This window comes from Lepidochelys kempii, chromosome 3 (assembly GCF_965140285.1).
Source record: "Lepidochelys kempii isolate rLepKem1 chromosome 3, rLepKem1.hap1, whole genome shotgun sequence".
In the NCBI taxonomy this organism is placed as follows: Eukaryota; Metazoa; Chordata; order Testudines; family Cheloniidae; genus Lepidochelys; species Lepidochelys kempii.
Window position 1 is genome coordinate 147,357,391 of NC_136382.1, and position 14,000 is coordinate 147,371,390.

Below are 14,000 nucleotides of genomic sequence, written 5' to 3' on the forward strand. Positions count from 1 at the left end.
TCTGAGGAGCCTGGGGATCCCCGCCGAGACGGGCCGCTGCCCGGTTAAAAACCGGTGAGAACGGGGGTGAGGGGGTTGCGCGTGGGCGGGCAGGCGGGGCTGGGCTCCGCTCGGTGTTTTCGGTCTTTTGGGGCTCTCCTGAGCTTTCCTGCCTCTGTTGATCAAACCTGATAAATTGTTGCTTTCCTCAGAGGCTTATGGGCAGGGGCAGCGCCGTGGCCAGCACTAAGACTTCCTTGTTCTTGAAAAATAAAATACAGACCGATAACTGATGAGGTGCCAGTGGAGCATCTGTATTAGAGTTATTCAAGGAATAAAGCTAAACAGTTGCGAAACAAAGTGGATTATGTGTTGGAGTGGCCTTGATTTTGTTTTTATACTAATTTAGTTGTTGCTTTGTAAGTAATAGTAGTGCACAGTGAAGGTTGCCAGTTATTAGTACCAACCCGCTAGACTGTATAGGGCTTTACTTTAATCTTTACTGATGAAGATGCCAGTTACTGTGTGGTGCTAATTGAGTCTTGATCTAAACTTTATAAATCCAGATATTAAGTTTATGATATAGATCATGTTGATTGAAATTTATTTTAGGTTGAGAGGTAATGTTTGACTTCTGTTCCAAATCAACTTTAATATCAAATGACTTCAGATTCAAAAACCCTTCTGAGGTTTTCCTGAGGGCTTCTGTGCTCCTTGATTCTCATTGGTGACAACAATAATGTTTTTACTGTTATGTTAAAAAGTTCTTGCTATTCACTGCATCTGTGGGCATAAGAGTTCAACACTTACTGTAATAATTATCCACTTTTTCTTCTGTCCTGATTAGGAAACTGATAGTTGGAAAATAAGTTCCATGTATGAGGATTAGATCAATTTCCCAGTTCATGAATTATCTTTCAAACACCAGTAGAATAGAATATTCTGACAGGATTTCATAGTTTGGGGAAAATCTTTAATATACAAAAATCTAATTCTAATATGTTACTATACTCCTGCTTTCTCTATTGATTTTAATATTATGTAGCTGGACTTTATTAAGAGGACTTCCATTGGTAGTGGTCACCAAAATCTCAAAAGAAGGAAGTATTGATGGCAGTACACAGGATATAGCTTAGTAAAGTCAGGGCCTGTGCTGATTTCTCACAAATTTTGCCAGTTAGGCTTGGGTAATAAATACACTTTCTCATTGAATATTAGCAGTTAAATTATGAGATTGAACTTTGCAAGTGAGCAAAGGTTAGAAATCTGTACACAATTTTCTTTCATACGTTAAAATATATAATTCTGAAATGGTCTCCATTCTGAAGTCTCTCATTTACTAAGTATCAAAGTTTCATCTATGATGATCCATCAGTGGCAACACAATTGCAAAGTTTCCACTGAGTGCTTAGTTTGGCCTGGAGAACCTTTGTTCTTTTTTGAATAATTGTCAACATGTATTCCATTTCCGGCATGCATATATCTGAGAGCAGATTCTTTTTGGCTAACACTGCCTGTTGGGAATGCACCTATTCCTTGGATGTCCTTGTGCCACCTTGCCTGGGGGTATAAAGGATAGAGTGGACCCAAATGGCCTTAGTTCCTTCTTACTTCCTATAACAGAGAGATGGAACCTCTGCAGTGTCCCCTTACTACGTGCACTGTAAAAATCTTGTTAGGATAGGTAGTGGTAAATGTTTTTTGCTCTGTTTGTATAGCACCTAGCATGGTGCGATCTTGGCCTATTACTAGGGTCCATAGGTGCTATGGTAATATAAATTAACAATATTTGTTGTTTACAACAAAAAGCTCTGACAAAAGTTTGACAAAAAGCTCTTAGAAGAGAGATCTCCTAAATATATTATATCAGGACCTCAGCCATAGTGGCTGAAACAAAATCCTTGGGATTTAAAACTTGCCCCTTTTGTGGGGTTACTATCCCACACGGTGCTGGGCACTCTAGGTGCGTTCTTTGCCTTGCAAAGGGACCCATCCCTGAAAGGTACTGGATATATCTCTCCTTCTCCAAGAGGACGCACAAAGCAAGGTGCGTCCCTTTTCAGAGCCTGAGGCAAAAGATTCTGCCAAGCCTGAACAGTCACTTTTGACTAGTGCTCCTGTGAACTAGAACTCTACCATCAACTACCAGGTTCGCTTTTCAGGAGATTGAACCCCTTGACTACTGACCATGGCAGAGCTCACCCCCGCCCTCTGTTGTCATCAAAGAAGTGTCGGAAGGTATGTTGGTTCCAGCATGAGTGTAGGCATAGGTCACCCTCTCTGGCGTCTAGTAGAATGAGACACAAGATCCATCATGTCTCTGTTTCTGCTTATTCTCCTCTTCTGAAAGGCAGTTCACTGCCCAGAGCAGGTCCTTTTGATGCATCAGCACTGGCTGGTTACCAAGCACACACAGTATCACCAGAAACTGCGGTCTTCATTTCCCCTGGTACCAGTGCTCTTGGTATTGATAACCTCTGTGCCTATGATGCTGATCTCGTGCATGGACTTTTTCAGTACCCAAGGTGTTCTCAGTACTGAGGGATCTTTGTGACCACACAACCAGAGTCCCCATTGCTCTTCTCGTCCACTGTTCTAACCTGTCCTTTTTAGAAGTGCTGTTGCCTTGGTCCCAGTGAGTGATCCTGTTCAGATTGTGGGTAGGATTTGAGAATGCCCTTTGACAACAGATAGGATAGCTCTCCCCACTCCCCTGGAAGAAGTATTTTCATTTTCTTCTTCTCCTTATGAACATATCAGGGAGGTGTCTGCTGCCCCTCACTCACCCTATTGTTAACTGTTTTGGTCTGGAAGAGAATCCAGAGATTGCCCTATTGACTGTATTGAACTTAATGTGCAACCAGTTAGGAAAACTTCCTCCACCACTCTTCACTTGCCTCCACTATAAGACATCATACGTCTGTTTCTGAGGGTCATTTGGTACTGTCTTTCAGTCTGCACCAGCAGGAGCATGAGGGTGAGCAAGAACACTAGTAGGAGATGGAAGGTCAATTGATCTTCCATCTCATGAGGCATGATAGATGTTTTGGAGATTTTGGTGGAAATACTGCAAGAAAAATTGCACAAATTACAAATTTTGCACTCCTCCATGCCTATTAGTGAGGGATTGTTGGAACTGGCCAAGCATCTCTGGGGCCAGACAGTTCTGGCATTTGGATCTGGTGAACCTGTCAACACAGTCTTTGATCACATTACTTGTTCTACCGGACCTGGTTTAGCACAATAGAGGTCGGATATTGCACCCAGTTTCAGTATTATGTCTGACAGACTGGGTGGTGGCTGGTTAACTGCCGTTGAAATAAATTGTTTTTGCTGAAGTGCAGAATGTTTTAGCATGTAGCAGAAAAACCTCTACTAGACTGACTTGTGCAGCAGAATAGAAGAGGTTTTCTATTTGAGCAGCAAAGCATCACCTGTCTTCTTTGGAACCCCTATTTCTGCTGTTCAGGATTATCTGCTATTGTAAAACCTTTCAGACTATCCATCAGCTCTGTAAGTGTAAGCTTGCGTGTAGTATCTTCACATCATTCTCCAAGTCAGTCCTACTATATTTTCGCATGCTACTCTTGAATGAGACCCTCAAGGAATCAACCACGTTTCCCTCTGTCTGGGATCCCTTTCTTTTTTGGGGCCTCAACATGGTGTTAAGTGACCTAATGGGACCTAATTTTGAGCCCCCAGTCTTCATAGACGAGTAAAAAGAACGCCATTTTAGTGGTCAGAACATCAGCTTAGCAGGTAGGGGACATTATGGTTGGTTCACTCTATGGGGTATTCCATAAAGATAAGGTGACTTTTAGGACCCCCCCCCCATTTCCTGACTAAAATGTGAACAATTTTCATTTGAATCAGTTGATCAGCCTCCCAGTTTTCTTTCCAAGCCCCACTCAAATCAGAGGGAAAGCCAAACTGCATATCCTGGATGAGACAAGGCCCTCCAGAAGTTTCCCAAGGCTGTTTTTAGCCTTTGCAGATAGGGTAAAAGTTGTCCAAATAGGTATCTAACTATAGATCCTGTTACAAGAGAGCTATTTTGCATTCACATTTGCTCCTTAGAGCCCATTCCACTTGGGCTCAGGAAGTTTCTATGCCTTCTCTAAGTGTCATCTCTACTCCAGAAATTAGCAGGACAGCGTTAAATGGTGATCAGTCCACACTTTACCCACCACTATTCCTCAGTTGAGGCTTGAAGAACAGATGCTCACTTAAATAGAGCTGCCCTGCAATCCTTGTTTTAAATAGCACTCCTAGCAGTCACTTCCTGACTCAGGTCACTGCTTGCTAGTCACCAGAAGTGGAATCCACATGGACAATCATACCAAGAAGGAGAAACAGTTACTTACCTTCCAGGGATTGTGGATCTCTGAGATGTGTTGTCCATATGGAATCCCCAACGTGCCATCCTTCCTTGCGTCAATGGAGTCCCATAGCAACAGGATTTTGTACACTCAAAGAAACTGAGGGACAGTTGTCCCTGCTCTTCCCTTTATGCCTTTGGGGGTTGTGTGAGCCAAGAGGATGTCCAGGGCACAGATGTGATTCTAATCGACACTGCTAGCTGGAAAGAGGGCTAGATCTTGCATGCCTGGGGGTATGTCTGCATCAAAAGTGGAATCCATATGGACAACCATCTCGAAGAACCACAGTTATTGCAAGGTAAATTATTATTTTTTATGGCTGACAAGGATGATGCACAAGAAGGAATAGAACTTTGCTTGCCTAATTTACATGTGTTTAGTTGGAAGTTTAAAAAATTAAATGAAAAGGATATTATTTATATTTAACTGGTAAAATAAACTTACAACTCCATTATGCCACTGTTAAAGTAAATACATTTAGGACCATGTAACTGGAATTAAATTAAACCACGACAGTCAACATATTATAATATTTTTGTACAGAGAACTACCTTAACTTGAAACAAAATGTAGCAAATAAATGATGTACTTCTGATTTGCCTTTCATTCTGAAGGATTCAAAAACACTCTCAAAACTCTGAGTTCATTTATCCTCCAGTTAAACACTGTCATGCTTCTAAATGAAGGTAGCTATTCTGTGCTCTCAACTTAAACTAGGGGAAAAATGGGTAAATACTTTCCCCAGTTACAGCCACTCTAGAGAATTTAGGTAGGTCCAAAACAAGTTAATGAAACGTGTATCTGGCCTTTACGCAAGGTTTAACACCTCTTACTTTTGTTAAAAGCTCTTCTAAAGAGGTAGCTGTAGCTGTGATACTGGCAAAAACCAATGTGTAACTTGGGCAAGGGATAGTGTCTAAGCAACAAAATGGTGCTTCACGTTGAGTTTTCATTGGAGGCAAAAGTATCTAATTCGCATGGTTTTGGAGACCAACCTTGCCTATGTGAACCAAATGTAAATCAAAAATGTTTTTCTGGCCTTATCTACACTAGAGACATTTGGTATCTTCCCCTAAATGTAATGACTGTAGTCCCTCTAAAATGCCTATAACACTCCTCATGTCCGCTCATACTTCTAGTGTTGCACATGCATTACAACCATTGTTTGGATTAGATTTATTTCAAGTAAGGCTAACCACCACGTGCACCTTAGTCTCTAATATGGGTCGAGACTGCTGGTGTAATAGCCCCAATAGCTCACTTGCAAGCTATACCTACAGTGAACAAGATCTTCTGATGCCACATCTTTCACCACTTGTGTTGCAGCCTTAACTTGGTGACATGTCTAGACATAAACCATCATGTTGTCAGCTGGTCTCAAGCTGATGTTTGACTCATGGTTCGATTTGGGCAGAGGAAAAGATCCAGGGCCAGTTGAACTGGAGCATATGCAAAACCCAGGTATGTGAGTAACCATATTCAGGACTGCCAAGCCATGCCTTGACAAGGTAAGGACTTAATGGGATATTTTTCAAAATCACTTAAGGATTTAGTTGCATAAGCCCCATTGAGTATCAGTGGAACTTGTGCACCTAAGTGCCTTTAGGTACTTTTTGAAAATCCCACTAAAGATTCTGTGCAAAAAGGCAAAGAAAAAACATGGGTCTATTTTCAGGTGTAAAATTTAATCATTAAGGGACTGGACCAAATCCTGTGCACTTGCTGCGCTACATGACATGGAGGCTGCTTGTGATGTAACTGATGGGGGTGAAGAGAGGATGGCTAAGGGGTGGTGATAAAAGGAAAGCAGCATCTCCATCTGCTAGGTGGATCATGGGGTTTACAAGGAGGCAAACGAGATGCCCAATCTGTTGCTGGGATTTCAGGATCCCTTTAGGATAGATATTAGGGCTGCTGATTGATCGCAGTTAACTCATGCGATTAACTGTCAAATTAATCGCGATTAAAAATTAATTGGGATTAATCGCAGTTTTAATTGCACTGTTAAATAATAGAATACCAATTGAAATTTATTAAATATTTTTGGGTGTTTTTCTACATTTTTCAAATATATTGATTTTAATTACAATTCAGAATACAAAGTGTGCAGTGCTCACCTTATAATATTTTTATTACAAATATTTGCACTGTAAAAATGAGAAATAAAAGAAATAGTATTTTTCAATTCACCTCATACAATACCGTCATGCAGTCTCTTTATCGTGAAAGTGCAAGTTACAAATGTAGATTTTTTTTTTAAAAAAATTTTTTTTTAACGTAACCAAGGTGGATTTGATTTAAATCACTAGTTAGGAAGACTCAATTTAATCATGGATTTCTACATAAAAGTGCATTCTTGTTGGTTGTTATAACCTTAATACATATTACTCACAACTCAGAGATTGATGTAGGTTTCATTTTTAGAAGGTACACACTATATATTTTTAAAGTGATTTATTCTGAAAACTTTTCAGACTAGTTTTACAGCTATATCAAAAAATGAATGATTGTTTGATTTCATTTACCAAAGGTAATTGAAGCAGATGTTTATGAAGTCATTGGGAGGTGAACTATCTCCAGTTCAACAGGTTAATCGTTCGTATTTGGAGGATTTTCTTGCCATGCTGTATTAGGAGAAGTACATCACCAGACAGACATTTTAAATTGTTTTGTTTAACTAAAACAACAACGTTATGTATTCTGGATTTTTTTCTTCAGTAGCAAACATATAATTTAACAAAACAAGCATATGAATTTTTAGTTAAACATTCAAGTTTTTTAAAATCAGGTTTGTTTTTGTTTAAATTGTTTTAACTAAAATAATTAAATGAAATATTAAAAAAACAAAAATTAAATAGACTGTCAGCCAGGTCAATATGAGAAACTTAAAATATTGGCTTATGCAGCTAACTCGGTTGTCTTCACCTTCATTTTCCTGTGTGTTCATAATCTGGAAAAGAAAAACAAGCTTTCCTGCTTTTTCAGGTCCCAAACGATTTCTCAATTTTGAATGAATTAGTCCAAAGGAAGAAAATATTCTTTCTACACCAGCAGAAGAAGCTACTGCTGTTAAAAGTGAGATTATCACTTCAACAGTCTCTGAATCCAAGTGCTTAAGTGACTTCCACCCGGTTCACTGGTGTGACTTTCTTTCAAACATATTATTTCTTGAATGGTTCTTATTCCCAAATTGGGTTTCTCCTACGGCCTGCCACCATTATAGGTTTTCCCTTATAGTGAGAGAATGGTATTGTAGATCTCAAATCAATGAAGGCTACACTCAGAGCTTCAGACTTCTGGAATATGCTGCTCAAACAGTTTCACTTTTGTTTCTACTGCCTGTCCCTCCCTTCTCACATTTATCTCAGACTTTTTCTCCTTGTCCAGATCTGTTTCGCCCCCAACAATCTATTATTCATTGAACTTTTTGAAACTTTGCACTTTTAGAGAGAGGTAAGGGATTGACTTCTTGTACACAAATCTGCAGAGGGACAATAGGGTTGAGGTCTGTTGTTTCTCACCTCTATATATTTGTTTATTTTTATCTATTTAAAAACATTTTTGCTGTTAACAAGCATGATACCTCCGGAGACACAAATCCACAGTTTGAGAACTGCAAAACTAAGCATCTCTGATGGTATCTTCTAGACTGAGTACTGAGTCCCATTGGGTAGATAGAAAGTTTAACCTAAATAATCTGTACAGAAGCCCCTGGAACCCCATAAGATTGGGTCCCTAATCCATGAACTATTGGAACTCATTTACAGAACTTTTTTTAAACATTACATGAATCTATTGTCTCATACTATAGAATTTATAATCCCTATTCTATGATGAGAGAGGGTTTTTTCCTCAAAGCGTTTTTATCAAAAAAATCCGATTTAAATAAAAAAATCCAATATATTTTTTTAAAAAACAATTTATTTTTATCCACTCTGTATGTAACTACACTCAAAAACAAAACCGTTTAAAACTTTAGAGCCTACAAGTCCACTCAGTCCTACTTCTCATTCAGCCAATCACTAAGACAAACATTTGTTTACATTTATGGGAGATAATGCTGCTGACTACTTATTTACAATGCCACCTGAAAGTGAGAACAGGCGTTCTCATGGCGTTTTTGTAGCCAGCATGGCAAGGTATTTACGTGCCATTTATGCTAAACATTCGTATGCCCCTTTATGCTTCAGCCACCGTTCCAGAGGACATGCTTCCATACTGATGACGCTTGTTAAAAAAATGTGTTAATTAAATTTGTGACTGAATTCCTGTAGAGTATGTTTCCTGTTCTGTTTTATCTGCATTCTGCTATCTATTTCATGTTATAGCAGTCTCAGATGATGGCCTAGCACATGTTCGTTTTAAGAAGACTTTCACTGCAGATTTGACAAAATGCAAAGAAGGTACCATTGTGAGATGGCTAAAGATAGCTACAGCACTTGACCTAAGGTTGAAGAATCTGAAGTACCTTCCAAAATCTGAGAGGGATGAGGTGTGGAGGATACTTTCAGAAGTCTTAAAAGAGCAACAGTCCAATGTGGAAACTACAGAACCCGAACTAGAAAAAAACAAAAAAGAGGATCAACTTTCTGCTGGTGGCGTCTGATTCAGATGATGAAAGTGAACATGCGTTGGTCTGCACTGCTTTGGATTGTTGAGTAGAATCCCCTCATTAGCATGGACGCATGTCCTCTAGAATGGTGGTTGAAGCGAAAGGAAATATGAATCTTTAACACATCTGGCACATAAATATCTTGCAGTGCCAGCTACAACAGTGCCATGTGAACACCTGTTCTCACTTTAGGTAACATTGTAAACAAGAAGTGGGCAGCATTATCTCCTGCAAATGTAAACAAACTTTTGTCTGACTGAACAAGAAGTAGGACTGAGTGGACTTGTTTGTAGGCTCTAAAGTTTTACATTGTTTGAGTGCAGTTTTTTTGTACATAATTCTACATTTGTAAATTCAACTTTCATGATAAAGAGCTAGAACTACAGTATATGTTTGAGGTGAACTGAAAAATACGATTTCCTTTGTTTCTTTATAGCACAAATATTTGTAACAAATAAATATAAAGTGAGCACTGTAAACTTTGTATTCTGTGTTGTAATGGAAATCAATATATTTAAAAATATAGAAAACACCCAAAAATATTTAAACTGTTTTCTATTATTGTTTAACAGTGTGATTAATAGCGCTTAATTTTTTTAATTGCTTGACAGCCCTAATAGATATCCATTATCCTAACTAGCAGGGGACATGGCAGCCTGTCCATTTTAGCAGGAGGAGGGAGTGTGTGTAAGGGATCGTTTGCAGTAGGTCTTCAGCTCTTTATTGTGAAACATAATGTACAGATTTGTGGGCAGAGAGAGTTTTGCAGGTTCTTACAAATATCACAGTTAGCATTTGTAAAGGGCTGGATATAGCCTCACATGAGGGCAGAATTGTCCACTAGTTCCTCTACTCTGCCAGCACTTGTTCCACTAGTGGCATTTGCAAAGCCCATTGCCTGGTCAGTCTCCCTAATAACAGCCAGGACTTTTCATTCCCTCAGGTTCATGAGACACTGCTGCCAGTCAAGCTGGAAGTGCTCAGCATGTCATCCACAGAAGCTGTCTGAGTATGACTGGGTGGGATCCAAAATTGTGACCAAATGAGAGGCCCAGAATGGGGATGTGGTTCCATCAATGGCTCTCGGTTTGGGCAGCTCAGCTGTATGATCTCTGGCACACTTGCTATCTTAATCATATACACCATACGATGACCTGCAAACCTACACCACAACAGCGCACTCTCTGGGCTTCCTGACCCCAAATGGGTTGTCCCTGTTGAGGGGAACACTCAGTTTCATGGTTTGGTATTGCAATGTCAGCTAGCTTCCCATAGAGGTACAGAAAAGCCTCCTTTCTCATCCTGAAGTTCTGGACCTAGTTCTGCTTATTGTAGATCCGCACAGCTTAGTGCACAGCTTAGTTCCTTAGTCTTTCGTTGCTCTGTTCCCTAACACGGGGGCAGTCTCCCAATAATAATGTCTCTTAAATTTGAAGCTCCCCACTCATACTTGGCAGTTGGAAGGGGGAAGGAATGTTTGTTTCTATCCTCCAGCTTCTTGGCAGCTTTGAGAGGAAGGCTCTCTGCATTTGAACCCTTCCTTAGGTCTGGGGCTTTCTCCCCTGTGAATAACTCCATTGACATGCACAACTTTATGAACACTAGTCAATGGAATAGCTGAAGCTTGTGGGCTTCCAGCATAATGCAACTACCATAGGTTAAAGGGTATTTTGAAGCAAGCAACTATATTTTGCCTGTTTTCACCATGCCTTCCTGTTCTGAAAGGGGAGTTGTGCCAGTGATTTGAAAAGATTTCTAGCATTTTGTAATGTTACTTTGCAGTTCCAAATTAAAGGCCTAATAACATCTATATTTGAAGTTATGGGCATTGTTTTGGTACTTACCATGCACTAGATCAGTGGTCCCCAAACTGTGGGGTGTGCCCCTCTAGGAGGGTATGGAGCAGTGTTTGCAGGGGCATGTGGCAAGGCCCAAGCTAGCCCTCATGGGGAGGGGAGAGAGTGCCACCTAGCCTCACCCTGCCCCCAAGCCCAGCTGCAGTCCCAGCCAGACCCCTGCTTTGCCTCCAGGCCAGCTCTACCTCTAAGCCCAGCTTTCCCCCATCCCCATTTCTGCCCCCAGCTTTGCCTTCAGCGCAAGCTCCTCTGCTGAGCCAATTGTGCAGTAGTGGAGTGGGGGGTGTGGACAGATTCCGTTACTGGTAAGGAGGGGCACAGTGGGAAAAGTTTAGGTACCACTGCACTAGATCTTGGCAAAGAGCATTCACTATTAAGATTCATGTGTTTCCTTGGTGTGAATAGAAGTATTAAACTTGTGTAATTTTTGAAAACAGTTCAGTTTTTAGAGTACTCTATCTCTAGCACTTTTTGTTAAAATAACTTCAGGTTTTTGCCACAGGCTCCACCCTGGACTCTGACTTGACCTACCAATTTTCAAGCTGGTCTGACTCGTTTTGGGATGTTGAACAGGGTGCAAAATTCAGCTAGAAACAAGTGCAATTTCAAAGAGGATCTCACTTCTCTGTAATGACAACAAGAGCATTAGATAACATTTTTAAAAAGTGGAATGGTTATAAACTGTCCTGTAAGTGAGAGGGTTTGTAAAAAACTTCCCTTATGAACAGGTTACTCCTTATTTACTCACTGGGGTTTTTGGACCTTCCTCTGATTCACTGGTACTGGCTGCTATGGGTGACAGAATACTCTATTAGATGGATCACTGTTTTGATCCAGTATGGAAATTCCGATATTGACACTCCAATTTTACAACAATTGAAGCAGCATATTTTAGTCAGGAAGGAAAGTGAATGTGGCACAGATCTGCTTACAGAACAACAAAAATAAAAATACTGAAATCACTTTTTACTGTCTAACCTAGACTTTGATTGAAGTAGGAGTCTTGGGGGGGGGCGGGAGGGATGAGTTAATCTCTAAGGGGACAGAATTGCATGATGAATCTACACGCTATTTGCTCTCTGATGCTTGCCACAGGCAAAAAGTTTGCTCTTGGTCATCTTAAGTCCGATGTTGACCATAAGCAGGGACCACCCTCCTCTGTACAGGAGAAGAGATTCAACCACAGACAACAAAATCTGCCCCTCAGTTTGGACACTGCTCTTTTCAGTATGCTTCACTTCTCATATGGAAGGCGCTGTGCGTTTTCCATTCTTTGGCTGCTGGAGTGGGTTTTGCTTTCCCCTCTGCTGCACACGTGCTGCAATACTTTCTCCTGTCATCCCCAATTTACTGTTGATTTGGGAATGGATCTGTAACTGGATTCAATTTTTCTATATTTCTTGGGAGTACAAGTACTGTTGGTTTGGACTATCACTCTGCCAGCAGAACACCAGTTTGCCTAACGACTGTAGAACGAAGGCTTGATTCTTGTTTTGCCTACTCTTGTAAGCCAGGGATGTGTAGGAAAAAATGAGCCATGTCAATGCCAAGAGCATAAAGAAAGTGTTCCATGAACTACTAGTGATTGGGGGTGGAATGGAGGGTGGTAATTAGAATGAGTGCTCGTAGTGTTCCATGTTCCATGATTTGCCAAGGTTAGAAATATTTTGGAGGATCCAGTTCAAATGATTCCAGGATAATTAAAACTTTTCCAAACCCTGTTTCTGGACCCGTGATTTGTAAACTGAAATTCTTGATTTTTAGACTGTCCTGCTATCACAAGAGCATATATAGACCACAGTCCACTTCAGAACTTGGAGCTGAACCTTTGAACTATTGGAAGTTATTAGTCAGCTGTTAAGAGTTGGGTTTGCAACTTCAGCAGTCTTTGATTGCAGTATCTGCTTCTGTAGGTGTAGGTAGAATATGGGACATTGTTTAACCATTTCATTCAAATTCTAGGAACTGAAAGTAGGCTAGTTTTCCTGTTTGTAAACATTAAACAGAGTCCAAGTGGCAATCATAAATATCCTTGTAGAGTTTTTTGGTGATCATCCTTTGACAGCAAAAGCTTTTCTGCAAAAGTAAATTGAAGGAATCCAAATATAAAGGAAACAGTCTCTTGATAATCTCATAGAAAAAGTCTCTAGCCCAGACTATTTTATTAAACTAAAAGACTCTAGTACAGAGGTGTGCAAACTATGGCTCGCAGGCCACATGCAGCCCGTGGGGCTGTTCCCCCTCCCCTGCAGCCATGCTGCCGCGTGGGCAGCACTCTGGGCAGTTGGATGGGGAGGAGGTTTGGGGCGGTCGGGATGGGGAGCAGGAGCAGGGGTTGTATGATAGGGGGCGGTCAGATGGGTGGGGGGTTCTGAGGGGGGCAGTCAAGGGGTGGGAAATGGGAGGGGGGTGAATGGGGGCAGGGGCCAGGCTGTTTGGGGAGGCACAGCCAGTGGTGAGCTAGAACCGGTTGTTAAATTTAAAGTCCTTTTAGAACCACTACAACCAGTTCTAAAAAGGCTTCTAAGTTTAACAACTGGCCAAACGTGGCACCTTAGGCGCCGACTCCATGGGTGCTCCAGGGCTGGAGCACCCATGGGGAAAATTTGGTGGGTGCAGAGCATCCATCAGCAGCTCCAAGCCCAGCCTCCGCTCTACCTCTGCCCCTGAACGCGGCCCCCCAGCTCTGCTTCCTGCAAATCAGCTGTTTGCGTGGGAAGCCGGGGAGGGCTGAGAAGCAGAGCGAGGTGGCATGTTCAGGGGGGGGGGCGGGGGCGTGAGGAGGGCCGCCCGTGCTGCAGCAGGTAACCCGGGGGGCACGCAGGGGAACTGCTCCCCGCCCCAGCTCACCTCTGCCTCCCTGGGCCTGAGCACAAAGCCACCGCCTGCTTCTCAGCTCTTCCTGGCTTCCCGCACTAAAAGCTGATTTGCAGGTAGCCGGGGGGGGGGTGTGGGGGGTGGGGGTGGTGGTGTGGAGAAGTAGGGCGGGGCAGCATGTTCAGGGGAGGAGGCGGAGCGGAGGTGAGCTGGGGCCAGGAGCTGCTGGTGGGGGCTCTGCACCCACCAAATTTTCCCCATGGGGCTCCAGCCCCGGAGCACCCACAGAGTTGGTGCCTAAGGCATCACTTTTGATGTGATCAGTGGGGGGAGTGGCTGCTCCCCCCTGCCCCCCAG

General features: G+C 41.9%; 1 protein-coding gene across 1 annotated transcript in view; it reads left to right on the forward strand.

Annotated features, from left to right (window-relative positions):
* The window catches only part of BIRC6 (baculoviral IAP repeat containing 6), a 320,172-nt gene that overhangs the window by 700 nt on the left and 305,472 nt on the right, over positions 1 to 14,000 (forward strand).